Source organism: Hoplias malabaricus, chromosome 3 (assembly GCF_029633855.1).
Source record: "Hoplias malabaricus isolate fHopMal1 chromosome 3, fHopMal1.hap1, whole genome shotgun sequence".
Taxonomy (NCBI): Eukaryota; Metazoa; Chordata; class Actinopteri; order Characiformes; family Erythrinidae; genus Hoplias; species Hoplias malabaricus.
Genome location: NC_089802.1, coordinates 26,660,079 through 26,666,855, shown reverse-complemented (window position 1 = coordinate 26,666,855; position 6,777 = coordinate 26,660,079).

The following is a 6,777-nucleotide window of genomic DNA, read 5'->3' as shown; positions in this document are numbered from 1 at the left end:
CATGCTCCCATCTCCCTCCTCCTCGATCACCCGCTCTCAATCGCCCTCCCACTCTAACACCCGCTCCCCATCTCCCTCCTCCACAATCGCCCACTCTCCCTCCCCTTCCTCCTCTAACACCCGCTCCCCATCTCCCTCCCCCTCTAACACCCGCTCCCCATCTCCTTCTCCCTCTAACACCAGCTCCCCATTTCCCTCCCCCTCTAACACCCACTCTCTGTCTCCCTCCTTCACTAACACACACTCCTCATCTCCCTGCTCCACTAAAGCACGCTCCCCATTTCCCTCCTCCTCTAAAGCAAGCTCCGCATCTCCCTCCTCCACTAAATCCCGCTCCCCATCTCCCACCTCCTCTGATGCTTACCTTCACAGATTTGGAGTGTATCTGGACTCATCAGCTGGCAGTCTAATCTTCTACAGTGTCAACAAACCACAAAAACTCATGCGCTTATTCATGTTCCAGTCTACGTTCTCTGAAACCCTCTATGCTGGGTTCTGGCTTAAAAAAGGGATTTTCATTGTGTTTTTGTGAGGTGTAGTAGTCAAATTTCCTCCGCTAAGTTATTGTCTGAAAAAATGTCATGTCACTAAACAAAGTCTTGCCTCTTTGCTCAAATGCTGAAGTGCCACAGTCTGTGAGGAGTGTGGAGGGAGTATGTTAGTGACTTGGTTCATAGATTATAGCTCAGCTATCAACACATCCATCCCTGCCAATCTCATCCCTAAACCTACAGACTTGGGTCTGAACAATCATCTCTGCAACTGGACATTGGACTTCCCGATGACCATACCCCAGATCCCCACATCTAACTTGCTGGTAAATAAATGTCCATCGCATCATTGCTGTCTTGCATATCCTGCGTCTGTGTGGTGTTTAGGTGCAGGTGCAGTACACATGTAAATGGTAGGGGGCAGTGCAGGCGATCAACAGAATCACAATTATGGAAAGTTTTGTAGAAAGCTGTGTCAGAGCCAAATTTGCATTTACCTGTGTCTTTCTGTGGACTGCCCTCTAGTGGAAGCCTCCAGTTACAAGCGTAGCTTATAGGTGAGTATGTAAACAGTTATGTTCAAAATGGACATGGTCGTCTACATGAACACATGGCCAAATAGCATGTATATCTGTACCCTAACATGATATGCAATTCTGCTGATGACACCACCATCTTAGGCCTCATCACAGATGGAGATGCAACAACCAACAGAGACAAAGTCAATGTTCTGTCAAAGTGGTGCCAGGACAGCAATTTCTGTTTCAGTCCTGACATGAAAATGGCAAATAAACATTGAACTTGAACTTTAGTGTGTGAAATAGTCCATTAGTGTGTGTGTGTGTGTGTGTGTGTGTGTGTGTGTTCGTGAGAGAGAGAGAGAGAGAGAGACTGGGTAAGTGTGTGAAACTGACTGAGTGATGCTTGTATGATTCTTACAGAACATGAATAAATGAATGAATGTAGGTTAGACAATATCTTCATTTGGAGGTGAAACCAGACATAACTCTCTTATATCCCACTCATTCTTTCCAATGGTGTGTTTATAATTTGCATGTCCTAGATTTCTATTTTGAATCCATGGGTTGCATACTATAATCACACTAAATTGTACACGCTTTCAAAAGACCTTGTAAAATATATCAGCAGTTTAGGTGTTGTTATGTTATACCTTTGGGATGAGTTGTAGTAGTGTTTGTGATCCAGAACTAATCCTCCAACACCAGCATGTGACATTGCAAATGTTATTGTGGCTGAAAGCCTTAAAAGCCTCACAACAATTTTGCAACACTGAGGGAAGCTTTCTCTGAAGAGCAGGTACAAATTCCTTATGCCTTCCAGCATTCACAACTAAACAGGGAAAACATATATTTCTTGTCTGACTTCTTTTTTCTTCTTCCCTCCTTCTGTGCACAGAAGTGCATTACAGAAACATGAGTCTCACGCTGAAATTCTGGTGTTTCAGTTAGGGAGTTTAATTAAGTTCCTGCGATGGACCTTCAGAACCTCAGCAATAGAGGAGAACCCTCTGTTTCAAAGTGAGTAGGACATTTCTGTGTTTATGAAAGTGACTGATTCTCTGAGAGAGCACCTGAAAAATCTGTGGAATATCATTAAGGTTTAGGAAATGAAAGATGTCATGAGAAAACCCATAAGGAACATCAACTCAGCTGATTCTTTAAAACATCACTCTGTGAATGCCAGAATACACTCCTCTTTAGGGTTAACATTAGGTACAGTCTCAGGTGTAATCTGACCACACGGCGATCTCCTCTCCATCGAGTTAAAGAGGAGGTGAAGCTGGTGGTGAATGAGGCTGGGCATGTGGGTTTGTTCACCACTCTTTCCAACCAATGAAAACAAGGAGAAGGGCCACAGTATCTATAACTCCTGATTGGATAAAGACTTACTGCAGTGATATTCCCAACAAAGCCCATCTTCTGATATGATACAGACAAGAACGCATAATGTGCAAATTTATAAAATAAGTACTAAATTAAACCTTTTGAGCCTGTGTGTGTGGGTGTGTTTCCAGGCTGAAACCCAGAGCGGACTCTCCAGAGCCCAGCTATGTGTCGATGAAGAGCAACAACTCAATGTTTATTCCTCCAGGTTTCAGTGAAGGAGAACCCGGTTCTGACCTGAGGTGAGACCTGAGATGTATCCTAAAATTTATTAAAGAAAGTATTTAGTAGAAAACCCATGAAGAAAAGAGACTAAGTTGATAATATACAGCATCTTTCTATGGTCAGTGTGATGAAATTAAAATGTAAATAAAAGTATGACGCTTTAAAATACAGACATTTACATTTAAACACAATATTGCCCAAATTCATAAAAATAAGTACTAAATTAGAGCCTGCATTTTTGTGTGTGCATGTGTGTGTGTTTGTGTGTGTGTGTGTGTTTTCAGGCTGAAACCCAGAACAGCTTCTCCAGAGCCCAGCTGTGTATCGATGAAGAGCAACTATGTGAGTGTTTATTTTAACATGACATCTACTTTATTAATGATCCATTTGCGCTTTTATTCTTGTATTCACAGTCTGTGTATTATGTTGATTGATGCTTTGCAGACTAGCAGATTGCTGTCTTAACTGTCATTTTGGTGAAAGGATCCGCTCAGCTCTGCAGTCAACAAATTTCTCCCTTAGAGGGTTGGACATCAGTCAATTTCCTGCAGGATTCAGGAGTGAAGTTTATCTCTGAGGGTCTGAAGAGTCCACACTGTAAACTGGAGAAACTCAGGAGAGTTTGCAGTCATTTATTTTTCAATGGAAATGTGACACTAGGAAACCACAGCACACTGCATTTTCAGAAACACTTGGTGAATTGTTTATGATGTTGCTTAGTTCATTCAATTTTAAAAATGTGTCATCTAACCTTATTGTATTATAAAGCATAAGATCAAATCAAATCAAATCAAATTTATTTGTATAGCGTTTTACAACTGATGTTGTCACAAAACAGCTTCACAGAATTCCAGTAAGACAAAGATTTGACATGAAATGTAAAAAAATGTAAAAAACCCCAAGTGAGCAAGCGAGGGGCGACAGTGGCAAGGAAAAACCCCCTCAGCTGAGGAATAAACCTCAGGTGACCTATCCTCCTCTGGTCAATCTACTGGTAATAATAGTTAGTAGTCTTCAAGGCACTTGGTGGTCGCTGGAGCATGGGCAGCTGGTCTGAAGCATGGAGGAGGATCTCAACAGTCATCCATCAGTGTCCAGACAGACAGGTGGGCAGTCGTTTACTCGGAAAAATGTAAAGCGATGGATTTAGTTTTGAACTGTTTGGTGTTTGTAAGACAGAAAATGTGAACATTTCCAGAGTGTGGCTAATGACTCTGGCAGATCTGACTATGACAGCTTTAACTAAAAGGAGAGAACTGGAAGGACACACAGACACGGGAGCATCCTGAAACACTGGCATCCCTCCGCTCCACCATCAACAAACCTGAGAGATCGCGTGAAGCAGCGGGACGACAGCACCAGCGTCTCAGTTTACCATAATTCCCTGTGTCCATGGACCCCCCGGATCTGCTGCCTTTATCTATGGGGGAGTATTAACTACCAAAAATAAACTAAACTAATTAGTTTTTAGCCTAGATTTGAAGATTTTGACTGTGTCTGAGACCCGAACATTTTCTGGAAGATCATTCCAGAGTTGGGGGGCTTTATAAGGAAAGGCTCTTCCCCCAGCTGAGGCCTTCTGAATTCTGGGAACAATTAAAAAAACAGTATTCTGTGATCTGAGTAAACGTGGAGGCTCATAATAGGAAATTGTATCTTCAAGGTATTCAGGAGCGAGCCCATGTAGAGCTTTATATGTTAATAACAGAATTTTAGTCGATGCGGAATTTTACAGGCAGCCAATGAAGTGATGATAGAACTGGGCTGATATGTTCAAATTTTCTAGTTTTATTGAGGACCCTGGCTGCAGCATTTTGAACTAGTTGAAGTTTTCTTAAATTGCTGCTGGTGCATCCTGACAGTAGTGCGTTACAGTAGTCAAGCCTTGAAGTAATAAAGGCATGTACTAATGTTTCTGCATCCTGCAGGTATAAGGCATTTCTAATCTTAGCAATATTGCGAAGATATAAAAAAGCTGTCCTAGTGATACTGCCTATGTGTTGATCAAATGATAAATCCGGGTCAATTATGACACCAAGATTTTTTGCTGCTGAACCAGGTTTAACTGGAAAGTCAGCGAGATTTAAAATGAAATCTGATAATTTATTTCTTGCCACCTTTGGACCCAAAAGCAGGACCTCTGTTTTGTTGCTGTTTAGAAGGAGGAAGTTAAGCAACATCCAGCCTTTAACGTCTTTTACAGAGTCCTCTATTTTTTTTAATCTGTGTTTGTCATTGGACTTGGCTGAAATATACAATTACGTATGGTCTGCATAACAGTGAAAGTTAATGTCATGGTTTCTTATAACTGTGCCTAGCGGTAACATGTATAATGTAAATAATAATGGTCCTAAAGTAGAGCCTTGTGGAATTGCAAATCTTACTTTAGAATAATTTGAATTTAGATTGTTTACTTTTACGAATTGATAATGTTCCCTTAAGTAAGATTTGAACCATAATAGGGCTGTCCCTGTAATTCCAACCATGTTTTCTAACCTTTCTAGAAGAATATTGTGGTCTATTTTATCGAAGGCTACGCTGAGGTCAAGAAGCACCAACAGGGATATGTGGCTTTGATCAGAGGCAAGAAGAAGATCATTTGTTATCTTGACTAGAGCTGTCTCAATGCTATGATGTGGCCTGAATCCAGATTGGAATTTTTCATATATATAATTCTTATGTAGATTAACTAAGTTGTTGGGCCACGGCTTTTTCTAAGATCTTGGATAGAAATTGCAGATTAGAAATAGGCCTGTAATTAGACAGTGTACTAGCATCAAGATTTGGTTTCTTGATCATAGGTTTAATAACTGCTAGTTTAAAAGCTTTGTGTACATGGCCCAGGCTAAGGGATGAGTTTACTATAGTTAAAAGAGGATTGATAATTGCTGGTAGTACTTCTTTGAGCAATTTTGTGGGAATTGCATCAAGTGTGCAAGTTGTACAGTTTGCGGAGGTGATAATCTTCTCTAGTTCTAACTGTGGGAGTGGGTAAAAGGTTTCAAGTCTTTCTTTTACAATTACATTATGTTTTATATCAGTCACATCGGGTGGCAGCCAGGTGGGATTTAATCCTGTGGCTTGAGTTTGTTGTCTAATATTCTCAATTTTATTATTAAAAAAGTCCATAAAATCTTTACTGTTGAGGGTTGCTAGAATTAGTTGTTCGGAACCTGCTTGATTTTTTGTAGTTCTGGAAAACACACTAAACAGTACTCTCGGATTATTTTTATTATTGGAGATCAGTGAGGCCAGATATGCTGAGCAAGCTTTAGTGAGGGCATTTCTATACTCTATAAGGCTGTCCTTCCTGGCAGAATGGAACACGTCCCGCTTGGTTGATCGCCATTTAGTTTCATTTAGCTTTTTCTGTCTTACACTTTTATGTTGGGCGGCACGGTGGCGCAGCAGTTAGTGTCGCAGTCACACAGCTCCGGGAACCTGGAGGTTGTGGGTTCGATTCCCGCTCCGGGTGACTGTCTGTGAGGAGTTGGTGTGTTCTCCCCGTGTCCGCGTGGGTTTCCTCCGGGTGCTCCGGTTTCCTCCCACAGTCCAAAAACACACGTTGCAGGTGGATTGGCGACTCAAAAGTGTCCGTAGGTGTGAGTGAATGTGTGTGTCTGTGTTGCCCTGTGAAGGACTGGCGTCCCCTCCAGGGTGTATTCCCGCCTTGCGCCTGATGATTCCAGGTAGGCTCTGGACCCCCCGCGACCCTAAAATTGGATAAGCGGTTACAGATAATGGATGGATGGACACTTTTATGTTTAAGTGGTGCTACCTTTTGTAAAGTAGATGGGTAGAGTAGTAGTAGTCTGATGGAGTGGGAACTGGTGTTGATATTTCTGGGAGGTTTTCTATAAATTGTAGGGCGGTAAATGGTTTTATTATACGCTTTGTAGAATAGCGAGGGGTCTTACATATATTACGGCTAAGACGTAGCTATATGAAATTAGGTAATGGTCGGAAATTGCTGAGGATTGCGGTAAGATATTAACTTTGTCAATGTTAAGACCTAGTGTCAGAACTAAGTCTAAAGTGTGACTGCAGTAGTGTGTAGGCCCTGTTACATTTTGAGTAATACCAGTAGAGTCTAAGATTGAGGTAAATGCCTTTTTTAATGGGTCACTTTCCTTCTCAAAATGGATATAGAAATCTCC